The sequence below is a fragment of the Manis javanica genome, chromosome 1 (genome assembly GCF_040802235.1).
Source record: "Manis javanica isolate MJ-LG chromosome 1, MJ_LKY, whole genome shotgun sequence".
NCBI lineage: Eukaryota > Metazoa > Chordata > Mammalia > Pholidota > Manidae > Manis > Manis javanica.
In genome coordinates this window covers 209,189,551-209,204,032 of record NC_133156.1, presented here as the reverse complement: position 1 = coordinate 209,204,032, position 14,482 = coordinate 209,189,551, and the positions used below count along the sequence as shown (strand labels likewise).

The 14,482-nt window shown below is 46.6% G+C and overlaps 1 long non-coding RNA gene across 1 annotated transcript in view; it reads right to left on the bottom strand.

Annotated features, from left to right (window-relative positions):
* Nucleotides 1-14,482, bottom strand: part of LOC108399900 (uncharacterized) — a 33,792-nt gene that overhangs the window by 5,812 nt on the left and 13,498 nt on the right. The window contains exon 2 of the long non-coding RNA XR_012121627.1: nucleotides 5,344-5,493. This is a non-coding gene — a long non-coding RNA (uncharacterized lncRNA). The remainder of the gene's footprint in view (nucleotides 1-5,343; nucleotides 5,494-14,482) is intronic.

Here is a 14,482-nt window from a genome sequence, read left to right as displayed (position 1 = left end):
TGAAAATGCAAAATTAGGCTCACATGTATTTGTAATTTAACAGCATTTTAATATTGAAACTTATGCATTAAAATTAAATGACAAGATCCAGATAGTAATGAACATAAAATTTTAAACAATGATGACATTTTAATTTGATTGTCTGAAAATTTGATTTGATTACATTTAACATGCTTATAAAAATAAAACATCCTTTACTTTAAAGTTGCAATAGAGCATTGCAATTCTAGCATCCAAAGTCTGCCTGCTGATGTAAAGAAGAGTGTTGTGCCTCACACATGTGACATCTAAATGTACGTATATACAATTTGGAAAGTACTATGAATTGTTTAGGATACAAATGTTCCTCAGCCACTGGAAATCTGCAACTGTAAGTGTGTTAATTCCTGAATACCTCCAGCACCAGAAATTAGAAATTGAAGAGAAGCAAGAAAATAGACTTAGCACTTCTGGAAATGATATTGATAAGAATCCATAGCATTTATGCATTCATAGCATAGATGAATGTTTTCACACGTTAATGAGGTTTTTCCCTACCTAAGGGCATCTGCCACCAAAATAGTCTTTCCGCTTGGAAGCAGTGTCTTTTTCTAATATTGGTAGCAATACAGCCTCCAAACCTTCCTCACATCAGAACACAGCCACCTTCTGTTCTGAGGACATACTGCTAGGGACAAATGAAGAAGCATTTGCTGGAGGAGGACAGGTGTTACAGAGTCGTCCCATGCCAACACTGAGTGCCCCACAGGGTGCCATCTTTCTGTGTGTTTGTAACATTTGGGGCCCCCTAGAAGCCTCCTCCTGCTCAGGCCCAACAGTCTCAAGTACCGCCTGGCATTTACCCCTCCTCCATGAAGGGAAAGCTCCTCCTTACCTTGCCCCAGGGAGCCCATTCCCGGGCTTTATCCCTCCACACCCTAACACAGCACTCTTCGAGAGACACTCCTCCTGGGAGTCAGTGCAGGGGTCGGAAAACCCTATCTCCAGCCTATCTCTGCCCTGTTTACTTTGCCAAGAGAATATTCACTCTTCAGAATTGTTCATGATATTGTCATTTCATCAAGCTTTTCCTTTAGTATTTCTGCCTCACGGCAAGAGCTCAACTAACTCACACGGACTGACACCCAGACAAGCTAACAATGCGACAGCTCTGCAGACCGATGAGTTTTGTTGGTTTGTTTTTTTGTTTTTCGTGTTTGGAAGCAGGAGAGCAGAAGGATTACTCACTGGACCTCTGTAGTCCTGCCACCTGGGTGGGCACCCCAGCTCTGATGCTTGCAAGTTATATGACCTGAAGTCAGGTTACTTATCCTTTCTAAATGTTAATTTCCTCTCCATTATATGGGAATAATAATACCTACCACACAGCATTTGTTGAGGGTCAAATATGCAATAACATATATGAAGCATAGGGCACATAGTAAGCATGCTATACCTATTCTTTTCATTATTTATCAAACATTTATTTACATGTTCAGGAACAACATTATTTTACATTAATAAAAACCTTGTACCTCTTTGTTCAGGCTTAAGACATGATGTATATCACAGGTAATTCTTCAAACCAAACAATGTATCAAGGGAAGAGGGAGCATGTTGAAGTCTTATGTCATATTTGCATAATAAAGTCAATCATTTGTAACTAGCAAATGTATTGAACAGCTTCTCTCAGAATTGCAGCAAATGTGAAAGTCAGCGATGAGCAACAGTCAATAGCTAGACTCAGGGATAAAAGGGCCATGCAAATAAAATGTTACATTTACATGAGTGTGATATTGTGATTTACAATAAGAAATATGTATTTGGTCTTTGTCCCAGTTCCTGGCACAGCTCCCAAATCCCTTGGCATTTCCTAAGTGATAAGAGCAATGAAGGTATCTTGATAGGCAGAGCAAACCCCTTTCAATCACACCAGAGTTCATGTTAATGAGATGACTTTTAGAAAGTGCCAAGGGAACCAACCATGTGTTTGGGAGGGCTGGACCTTTCAGTCCCACCCCCTGACTTCTAGGGACGGGGAGGGGGCTGGAGACTGAGTTCAGTCACCAATGCCAGTGATTTCATCAGTCATGCCTACATAATGGAGCCTCCATAAAAATCCAAATGGATGGGGTTTGGAGAGCTTCCAGGTTAAGGAACAGGTGCAGATTCAGGGAGAAGAGCACATTTGAAGAGGACATGGAAGCTCTGTGCCCCTTCCCACAGACCTTGCTCTATGCATTTCTACCATCTGGCTTTCTTTTATAAAAGAAAGTTTATTATCATAAACTGATAACCTAATAAGGAAAATGTTTCTCTAAATTCTATGAGCCACTGTAGCAAATTAATCAAACCCATGGAGGGGTCACTGTAACCTCCCATCTATAGACAGCAGTCAGAAGCACAGGTGACAACCTGGACTTGAAACTAGTATCTGAAGTGAGGGTGAAGGGTTATCTTGTAGGACTGAGCCCTTAACCTATGGGATCTGGTACTATCTCTAGGTAGATAGTGTCAATACTGAGTTGAATTGTAGGACACCCACCTGGTGCCAGAGAATTGACTGTATTGGGGGGAAAACCCACACATCGAAGTTGGGAGCAGAATTATACTGAGTTAACTGGCACCGTATTTCTGATATGGTCCACCAATGTCTGGTCACCCCCTATAGGCTGGCGCCCAGGCTGGCCCAGATTCCAGCCCTACACCCCACCCCTGTACCTGGTTTCTCTCACGGCCCTGCCCTCTGCAGCCGCTGCCCATGACCTCATGGTTGGCATGGATCACACCAGCCCTCTCCAATGGCCCACGCTTTCTGGGACCCATCACGAAACCCCATTTCTGGTACCTCCTGTCTGGGTGTGGTGTGGCTAGTTGCTCTTCTTCCCAGACCTACTCCAGGATCACTGAGAACATATCCCTACAGGTCTTCCGTACCAAAATACTTCAAGCAGGATCATTCAACCTTGCCTCCAGGAAAAGAGAGCCTTGTTCCCTCAGCAAGTCACGTGTCCCAGAGCTGGGCTCTGTCTCTACAGGACACCCAATAGGTCAGCCCCATCCATTCAGTGAAAAAAACCAGTCCGACCAGTTGTTTGGCATCATGTGAACCAAGTATAAGTAAACTCGAGAACAAATGGTGGCCCAAGGACAGGGAGGCTGTGCGTCTGCGTAAGCTGGGGGCCTGCTCATGCTTAGCCTCTGAGAGCACGGACATGCTACATCTCTGGTAGTCCGACCAGTTTCCCCCAAGATTATTATGGTTTTCTACCAGAGAGGCCCTTCAGAGCCTTGAGAATGCTCACACAGTAAGTAAAGAGTCTCTCTGTGTGATCAGCTGGGAAGCAATTGTCAATTTCTTCACCTTTGTTCCAGGCTTAGAGCCTCAAAGGGGTCTTTTGTTTGATATTTTATGATGAAAGGACACTAGGTAAAGACATGTTCTCTGACATACGAATATGCAAGCCCTGAACAGACAGGAGAATGATCTCAGACATAATTTTCCCTGTGTTGTCTCCCTACTGCCAGGGAGTCCTAACTCACATGACCTCACCGTCCGTCAATTGTCTTTGTCCTTCGTCTGTCTCTCCTCTCCTTCTCTCTGTTTACCCCACTTAGTGCCAGACAGGCTCCTCCAAACAAGAGATATGGCTGATACATTTTCATGTTGTTTTTCTTTGAAAAAGAATTACATTTCCCCATACTATACATGCAAAAAAAATCTGAGTACAACTTTTCCATATTTCCTGCTGAACTGCTGTTCTTTCAGTTTCCTTTTGAACAGTTATCACACTGCAAGAGGAAATATTATCCCTTGTCATAAATTTGCCTTACACTCAATTTATTTCTCCCATATTTATTTTATAGGATTTTGAACAAGGGACTGTTAATTTTCCTTTTTAGAAAAACCCTTTCCAGCTTGATTTGTGTCTTCTAAGTCTCCCTATTGTAAACCCCCATCTCCCTGCCCACAGTGCATATTACATATTCTTCCCCTGTCATTTTGGAGTGCCTCTTTCATAAAGAAAATCTTAGCAAAAATACAAAGTAATAGTACCACAATGTTGAAGTCGACTGATTTGAGGCTGGCATGAAAATACTATTCAAACAGACTGCACAGACCCAGCTTCAATCTTCTCATATTTGAAGTGGTCAGATTCACTCTAATTTAGGGAAAGTCTCAAAGACCCTTTCCTGCTCAAGCTTTCATTTATTCTTAGTTACCCTCACTGGGCAAAGGCAGCAAGAATCTGCCTGGTGATGAGAAGGCATGGAAACCAGAGAAATCATCGAACTGGGAGAGGGAAATGGAAATGCAGCTAAAAGGAAGCTATCTGAAGTAGACACCAAGGTGATGACCAGCTGGGGACATGAGCTGCTTGCCACAGATGCAGACCTTTCAAAAATAAGACTTAGAGAGCCAACCTGGGCCCCAAACTACCACACATGTACAAGCCACACAGGTGTACACACACACAAAGTATACCCGACCTGTGTGCACATTCACATGTGCACCATGCACACCCAACACACACACACACACACACATGCTCACACAGTACACACACTACCATATACAGACCCCACAAACACAGGCAAACACATACGTACCATATACAGACCCCACACCCACCCACTATCTACAGAGACCACACACACACCCCACATACGATTCTACACATACACACCTCTCATAAGCACCCGCACAGAGTTGGCTGTGACCCTTCCTCCTTAGTTTCCATTCTTAAGCATGGATTTGGAAATTGCTGAGGAGGTGGGGATTGGGAGTGGCCAGTGAATCAGGAAACAGAAATAGGCTTTGTGTGGGGGTCCCTCGGGATCACCCAAGATGTCTTTTTAGGCCTGGAGTGGTTTTCTGTTGTGTGTGGAGGGGAGAGCTGGGGTGACGCCTGGGGGCAGAGGCATCAGGAGGAAGTTCCTAGGGAGGGCAGACACCAAGAAGGGGGAGTTCAAGTGGGGAGTCCACCCAGGACCCCAGGGTGAGAAGTGTCTGCTGGGTTCTGCTCTAGACTAGGAAGCCCTTTACCAAGACTTAGAGAGCCAACCTGGGCCCAAAGAGAAATAACTGCTTGGACTGACCAGTGCTGACCACGGCCTTGGGGCTGAGTGAGGCTGAACCCCACAAGCTGTGTGCAGAGGTAGCAGGAGTTAGGTCAGCCCCAGCCAGGTAGCCAGCATCCTCCCCCTGTAGCCACATCCATAAACATCCCACAAAAGACCACTTCCAAGAGAGCTGTTTAGCTCTTGGGCTCTCAGAACTTAAGAAATTCCTCCACCCTTCAGTTTCTAAAGGTCAATCTCATTCTAGCATTTTACAGAAGGTCAAGAGGCTTTGCCACCTACCTCAGAGACATGCAGCTTTTCTCCCTCCTCTTGCTTTTGAAATGATATACAAGCCTCAGTGGCTTCACCGCCTGGGAGAATGCTGTGCCACACTCAACGTCCAGAAGCAGTTAATTTTCCAAATGGGAGATGGTCACCACAGATGCAGACCTTTTAAAAATAAACAGTAGAAAAATATTACTCTGGCAAAAATGAAAGCCTAGAATCCTTGTGAGTAGGTGGGAGGTAGCTGGTGGTAGACAGGATCCAGTTTGCGCAGATCAAAGCCTAGTTTGCCCAGCTGTGCAAAAGCAAGAGAACTGGAACCACAGAACTTCAGAGCCAACAGGGACCTTTTGGGGGGGTATTCCAGCCTCCTTACAGAAGGGGAAATTAAGGCCTGGGGCAGCAAGTAAGTGCTTATCTGTTTCGGGACAGGATCCCAGGCCAAGAGCTTTTTGCTTATTATAAGCCTCATTCTTATTTGAATATTTCAGCTTTTTCCTTTTTAGGAAAATAATAGGCCTCTGACTTTAAAGTAACACTTTTAACCCCTACTTGGGGCCCATTTGAAGTGTTAGGGAGATTCCCATCCTGGCCTCCTAAAAGGGCTTTCTCCTCTTGCCCCCCACGCCCTTGTGCCCTGCAGCTGGGCTGGCAGTGAGCAGCCAGGACCCTGTGAGCAGAGGCCACGGTGGGGGTGAGAACTTCACGTGGGCAGCTGCTTCTTATCCACATTACAGAATGAGGTGGCCAAACTTGAGGATCTGGTGCCCTGAGACCAAAGAAATCCAGGTCATGGAGGCCAGCACGAGTCGGGGGTGTTTGGAACAGGGCAGCCTGGAGATCCAACTGCACCCACATCCTACCACAACCATCCTTTCCTCCCCCAACAGGAACACAGTGCCTCTGGCCAGGAGTAAAAGGAAATGGAAAAGGACATCCCCAACATGGAGACAGGCGCAGATGAGGCCCTCAGTACATTGCCGGTTTTAGGGTTGAAGTGGAATGGAGGAAATGTGTAAGACAACTGGTGCATTGTGAACAATGTATTTCTCTCACTCCAGCCCAGATGACCCCCCTGGACAGTGCTAACTTGTCATGCTTTATCAGCTTTTAAGTCTTACTCTTAATTTATCCATTGGGCCCTACAAGATGGTTTTCTACAGCGAGGTTTTGAAAGACAAGGATGGATTCAAAAGAAAAAGCAAGGGACTAGACAAAGAAAAGGATAGGTGGAAAGAACAGTGGGCAGTGGGGGCCCTGGGAGAAGTCCCAACCTGGGAAAGATATGGGAAGCCACAGAGGTGGCGACAGTGGCGAGTCCAGCCATAGTGCCACCAGGGGGCGCTGCTGACCCACCAACCGCCTTGGGCCTGCAGCCTCAAAGGGTGCTCAGATCCACAATGGGCTTCTCTCCCTCCTCCACCCCACTCCAACTCCCAGGCTGTTCCTTAAGGCTTTAAGATCTCCCCTCTTGGGCCGCTGGGCGTTGTCTCAGAGGACTCTGGAGGGCCTCCTTCCTGGGAGCCTTTTCCTGAGAGTGAGCAACAGCAGCCTGACCAGGCAGATAGGGGATGATGTCATAGAAGCGCTGCATCGGGAGTGAAGAGGCTTCCCTGCTTTGCACTCGCCCGCCGAGTTTGAGACCACACACCTGTAGGGGTGGTGGGTAGGAAGGCACCTCTGCCTTTACTGGCATAGCCAGGCTGGATGGCAGCAGGGTCCTCCCTGACTGCTCTGAAGCTCCAAAACTGTTTGCCCAGCATATCCAGGAGAAAAGTGCTCACTCTGGGTCTCCTTGTCAAGAGCACAGAGATGATGCAAGGTATGCCACAGTGTCAGGAAGCTGCCTACAGTGAATCTCAGAGGAGAGGTGGAGGGAACCCCCATGGCCCACAGTGGCTGGGACTTGCTCTTGTAGCACAGAATCAGAGCCTGGGCATACATGTTCCTAGGGCCATTTGCACCAACCCCAGTTCCCCTCTGTCTGATCCAGCACCTGTTGTCTAGAATCGCCACTTACTTGCCTCTGGGAAGACACCCTGACAAATTCTACCCACATGGGCTTCTCTGTTTTCAGTTCTGCTTCAGACACCAAAAGCTCCCATCACTACAACCTTCCTCATATTACCTTCTCCAAGATTATGGCTTAGCAGATATTAGTTACAATTCAGGTACACTGACATCTCTTGAGAAGATTTTAGGGAGACCTGTGCCTTCTAAGCCTAAAACATATCTCAGGATGGTTCCTACGCAAAGCCAGACTTTCTTTCAAAAGGCATTTATTGGTCTGCTCTTGCTTTTCCAAGGACACGAATGAGGCAGTCTTAAGGGACTAAGCGTGTTTGGACTCTGGGCTAATTGTTCCAGCCTTGGAGGGCACACTTGTGAGGGTGTGAGCCATGCCATGCACCTCAGGCATGGTTCTTATAGGTGACAACTGAGAGACTGGCCCTACTGAGACAACAGGAGACACCAGCAGAGTCCAGACACCAGTGGGACCTTGAGCTGTCCATCCAGAAGGACTCCACCCAGCAGGCCGCTGTGCCCTGGGGAGGCTGCAAACCTCAAGGAAGAGGGGGCAGGATCTGGACTGCTAGACAAAACTACGGTCAGATTGTGGATTCAGGAATCGCTGCTGATCCCATTTGGGTACGGGAATACCTGGGAAATGGGTACGGGAATACCTGGGAAATTCTGGAAGTTGGGGGCTGCCCAGGCAACCAGACTGCCTCTGACACATCCAACCCTTGTTTGGATTTGAGCAGAGACTCAAGAGCAGGAGGAAGGCACCCAGGAGCCTGCAAGTTATGCCTAAGCCTCTGGATCCCACATCTGAGGAACATGACTTACTATCAGCTATGAGCGTTGGTAGTACTGTTGCCTCTGAGGTTTAACCCAGGCACGATTGTTACTGATTGAAAACAGAAGACCAAATTCCAGCCCCCTCCTCCCTCCAGTGGCAGGCAGAGGCTCCCCATCCATTTCCTGCCTTGGTCAGAATTGGCTGCAGAATGGGACATGCTTGATGGTGGCTCCTGCCAGGAGAGGCTGAGATTAAAGGCAGAGACAGAAAGGGATGCCAAGGGGGATAGAGCATGGACCTGGGGAGCTGATGTCCTCCCCCCTGCTTCTAAGTCCCCCTAGAACCACAGGCACAGGCCCACAGAGGCTGTGGGACAGTGTGAGACCATCCTGTGACTGTGAAGCCACACTGCTGTGATGCACTGGGGACAGCCCAGCTACACAGCCATTTCCCACAAGAAGAAGGACCCTTCACAGCCACGTTGCCCTAGTCCTGAAGTTGGCTGGCTCTGCAGTTCTGAGAAAATCAAAGCTGCACAGGGTATAATTAGAGGGCTCCTAGCAAATGTCAGGTTTAACCAAAGCCTCTACATTTTATCATCAGGGTTCAGAAAAGCGGAGCAACCTCACAGAGCTAGATATGCTCTGCAGCTCTTCACTCGTGATTCCTAATTGCGTGCTCGTGACACCAGAATCTTCCATGAGGTCTCTGAAAGATGTCAAGAGATATGCAGCACTGATCAAAGTATAAAAAAATCAGTTTCAAAATTATGATAGGTGAGCAGTCAAGGGGGCCATTTACCCCCTCACTGTTTCATTCAGCATGGTCCTGCAGCCGGGCCTTATGCAGAGCCATGACTTATACTTTTGTTCCCCCCTCCCTTCCTTGAGGTTTTGTTCCCCCCCCCCCCCCATTCTGGGAAATGAAACCACATCCCTGCCTCAGAGGGATACCATGAGGTTGCCATGGCAAGACACACACGCAGTAATGTCTCCCCAATCCTGGAATCACTTCTTCAGCTTACAATTAAGAAAGAAGAAGTAGGAGAAGCCCCCAAACAGCCAGTGCAGACACTACAAAGTCCACATTCTGATGGTCATGCTGTGTGCTCACTGAAAGTCTTCTCAGACTCATTCAGATCCTTTTAACTCTTGCTTCATAAATAGTTCTAACAAGCTTACCTCTCAGGTTTTGAGTTGGGTTTTGGTTTTGTTATATTATTACTTTATTTTTTTGATCCCTGGAATATTAGAGGCAGCCAACAAATTAGAAGAAAATGCTGAACTGCTAGCGATGCGCACTGAGAATTGCAAAATTGAGTTAACTGTGAGATACCAGGAACAAGAAAGATATGAACAGGAGTCCCCAAAGCATAGAAACCTGGAGTCATCTTAGCATGGGACTAAATAGCCAGGTACATGTCAGAAAACCTGAAGGTATTACGGTGTGCCTGAATCACCAAAAACAAAGCTTTTCCACCCATCTTTTTTGACTCATTAAAAGTCATTTCAACAGCAAGAATGAGACTCCCTCTGCCTGGGAACCAGGCCCCTGTGTTAATGTTTCCTCTTCAAATGCGCCTACACACAGTGAACAGATTCACTCAGTAATTCCATTCCTTTAGCAGATAAGAATATGACTGTAAATTAGCATAAGGATTCTTTGGAGATGGTGCACAGAAACGGTGCGTGCAGGATATTGGAAGAACATATAAAACACTTGAGAACAAACTGTTTCCAAGCTCCCATAAGGAGTTTGGAAGCTTCTATTTATCTACAAATAACCAACATGCTTCAGATATTCTTCCCTGTTTGTTAAAGGAGTCCCTAGGAGCCCTCCAGGCCACCATTGAATGATTGGATGAATGGATGGATGGGTGGGAAATAAATAAACCTGGTGACATAGTTGGAATTATTTAGAAACAACAAACAACCTTTCTTTAAATGTAGTTCAATGCAGACTTTTACTGATTCACACATTTCTCACAATGAATCTTCATCACTAAGACCTGACTGTATTCATATTTATACATTTTGGATCATTTTTGCTGCTTATATTCTAGGATGACATCCAACATTCAGATGAAAAGCCAGGAATCCAACCATTTAAAATTTTCTAACTATCCAGATGGCTGGCACCAGTAGATATAACCATTGTGTATCCATTCATTCAACAAATATTTATTAAGTGTCTGCTCCATGCCTGGCTTTCTGCTCTGAAAACCCCAAACTGAGTAAGATTGATTATCCAGTCAACCTCCACAAAGCCACATCATCTTGAAGTAGAAGGAAAAAGCAACTGTGCATATAACCTGCTCCATGCCTAGCACTGTTTTAGGCGATTTCATAACAACACCACTTTTTGTTTCATGACAGCCCTCAAAAGTAGATGGAACTAGATGTAACCCTTAAACAGATGAAGAAATTGAAACTCAGAGAGCTCAGGTCACTTGTTCAAGCCACACAACTAGTAAGAACAGAAGTCAGCAAACTATGGCCCATGGACCAAACCTGGCTCATTGCCTGTTTTCGTGGAGGTCTATGAGCTGAGAATTGTTTTTACATGTTAAATGGTAGACAAAAGTAAAAGTCATAAGAAGAATATTTTGTGACACATGAAAATATATGAAATGTAAATTTCAGGGTCCATAAATAAAGTTTTCCTGGAATATAGCTACAAACATTTGTTTACCTACAGCCTATAATTGCTTTTTTGCTACAATGGCAAAGTTCAATAGTTGGGACAGAGACATTATGGCATGAAAGTCTAACATATTTATTATCTGGCACTTGAAGGGAAATGTTGGCCAATTCCCAGTAGAGAGAAAATGAAGGAATGCCTGAAAGTGCCTGCAATAGTAAATAACTAAAAAATGTCAGTCATCATTTCCTCTTATTACCATCTAGCTCCCATTTGCTATTGGAAATACATTCCCAGGTAATTCAAAGGCTTTCTAAATTATTTTTTAAATCACTGCCTAGCATTCCCCGGAAGAACATATCTAGCTCTACTTGGCATTATCCACACAAAGTGCATTGTCCTGGCCTCACAGAAAGACAATGGGAGAGAGGTCCTGTTTCCTAGATGTCATCCTTTGGACTTATCCTTGTTGGAATACACAGTGGAAGAACCTGGAATGGAAGCAAATAGTAACTAAGACTCCAGATTTCACTGTATCACAGGACACTGAAGGGAGAAAGGGCCTTGTAAATCATCTGATCCAATTGCCCATGTTTTACAAATGAAGAATCTGGTCACTGGTGAAGTTGTGGAACTTAGCCTAGAGCATCCAATGTGCCTACTTCCCCTCCCTTTGATTTTAAATCTTTGGTTCAAATGACACACTGCAAAATGATCACAGTAAGTCTAGTCAACATCTGTTACCATATACATTACAAAATTTTTTCTTATGATGAGAACTTTCAGGATCCACTCTCCTAGCTACTTTCAAATATGCAATGCAGTATTATTAACTATAGTCACCATGCTGTACATTACATCTCCATAACTTATTTATTTTATAACTGGAAGTTTGTGCCTTTTGACTCCCTTCACCCATTTTGCCCATGACCCCCCAACTCCCCTCAAATCCATTTTTAAAACAAAAGAGCATCTACCTGCCCCAGCTTCCTGAGCAAATGCAGGCCCCTTAATGCCCCTAATCAAGATCTGTCCATGTCAATCTCTCCCACAGGGTCCTGGTATCAACCTCACTCAGCTGCCAGTCAGGGGATCAAGAACAGCTAAGAAAAATGAGAAGGCCCCACCCAGTGTGGTAGGACGTGGCCCTCACAGCCTGTTCTGCATACAGTAGGACAGAAAAAGCATTCACTTTCCTCCTCCATGCCATGATACCAATCAAAATTACCTTTAAATGAGGAAGAAAGTCATTATTTAATCAATAGGATTGTGTCAATTGAGGAAAATTTGTCTCCAGTGTAAACAAGCGGAACGTCTTTGAGCTCTATGAAAACAAGTTTAAATTACTTGCAGATCCGGGCGACGAGAGAAATGTAGGAAGTGAACCTGAAGCTTGACACATTCAAGGTCTGGGAACCGAAAATAATAGGAATTGTTCTGATTTTTCTAGCAGAATCCAGCAGAGATGGGCACACCTCTTTGCAGAACCAAGGATTCCTGTGCCTCCTCTTTGCTCAGGAGGATGGGGAGGAGAGGATGGACAACCCCAAAGAGAGATAGCAACAAAGGTTAAATGAAAGGCTGGCAGCAGACCTCTCCTGAGCTGGCCACTGTCTCAAACCTGCAGGGGCTAGTGGTAGGGTGAGAGCAGCATTAAAATGAGGAATGATCAGGTTGCAAAAGTCCAGCACTTCCTGCTCACAGCCCTCCCTTTGCTCCATCAATTCCTTTCAGCAGATCATATTGAGAATAAATTATCCACCCCATGCCCCAGCGTGCTCAGCACTGGATGTTCAGTGAGCTATTCAGTAATCACAACAGCATTAGGAGGTAGCTGCCATGGTCCTGCCACTACAGATGATGAAGAGGACAGTAACAGCTGGAGAATGCTGGGCCGTTCTACCTGAGGCCTTCTCTCCTAATTGCCCAGTCTCAGAACCCCTTCGGCTTGCAGTATGCTCACTCCTGTGCTGTCACAGGAGTCAATACAAGCCAGAGCTGCCCTCTGGACATCCTCACAGCCACAGGGAAACAGGAAAAGAGATTTTACCTCCAGTTTGTCCTGGGATCTTGGCTGAATAGCCTTTGTACCTGCTTCTCACTTCCTTCCTCCTCCACCCCTGCCTCCCCTTTCACCAGCTGGACAGAACCTTTCCATGGTGAATGTGACCTCAGTCAGGGCGAAAGGTAGATTGTGAGAACTAAGTTTCCTGCTTCTTGGCAGGACTTGGTAGGAACTTGACTTCCACCTCTTACCTCCTAAGGAGACTATGCAAGCAGCCATGTCAACATCACTGACATGCTCTCTTTCAGGATAAAGGGAACTATAACCAATTACATTTTATCTCTGGACTTTTCAACAGCCAGATTCCATCACTTTTGCAGCAAATTCTGGCTAATGTCCATTTCCCAACCTCTCCCCACCCATCCCTCACTTAGTTCCAATTCTGAAGTGTCCAAGTGTGTGGTTCATAATGACCTCACTTCCATGACTATATTCCTTACACGTCCATCAGGAAACACCTAGTCACTGCACACCTAGGCCCTGGGTCACCCTAGTCATTGGACGTGGCTTAGGCCAAGGGGCCTCTTGGCCTCTGGGAAAGATGGGCCTGCTGACCTGTCTGTGTGATGTGGCATCTTGGGCAAGAGAGCCAGAGGCTGGCCTGCTGAGAAGAGTTTCAAATTAAAAAATAAAATAAAATAAGTGAACTGAAACATATTTGATCTGGGAAGAAAGGGAAGACCTCTCAAGTTGCCAAACTGAGAAATTAGACAGGGAGTCAGAGCAAATGTGAACTCGCAGAGAGCCCGTCGGAAGGAGCCTGGATGGAGCAGACTGGGGGCAGGCGTGCAGACAGACAGTTTATCCAGGTCGGGTTGGGGGACCAGTGAGAACACTCCACAGAGCCAGACAGTCCACCCTTTGTACCGGTATTTATCTAACTTGTCAATTTTATAGCCACATAACCTTCCCAGTCGGCAGGAAAGCAGATATTGGTGCCATCAGGCAGCCTGGCTGTGGTTTGCACGGCCTGACAGATGCCAAAAACAAAGGGGAGGGGAGGGGGCACTTCAGAGACCACAAAAGAGCCTTTATAATTATGCCTCTGCCTCCCCGGGGAGCTGGCCTCTCCTCTCCTGCGTGGGGAGGGGCCCGGTTGGCTTCAGGGGTGCTGTCTTCCCGGGCTACACGGGGCAGCTGCCTTGCACGCGTCGATTAATAACCGTGCACGGACTTGAAGGGAGCTATTACGTCGCCGCCTCTCTTCTCCGGGCTAAATGGCGGCAATCCCTTTAACCTTTCTTCATGGGCCTGATTTTCCATCCCTTTAATCATCTCTGTCACTTTCTGCTAGATGGTCTCCACTCTCACCACAGACCTCCCCCAGGCTGGTGCGTCTGAGCCCACTTGAAAAGCAGGCGCGCTGCGGAGCAGCGGCGCCTTTCCCGCTGCACACCTCGGCCTCCCTGCGGCGGGTCTGGAATCCCCCCAGGCCGCCTTACTGCGGTTCACGACCCCGGGAGCGCTTCGCTCCTCCCTTTCGGGCGTTCCCCGTGAGCGCACCGTCGCTAAAGTCCAAGACCCCCTGGCGGTGAGTTCTCACGTGGTTGGTCTCTGCCCCTCCATGTGCACTGCCCACCCCCACCCGGTCCAGACCCCAGCCTGTCCTGCGGACCATGAAAACAGCCCCCAGCCAGCTTCCCTGC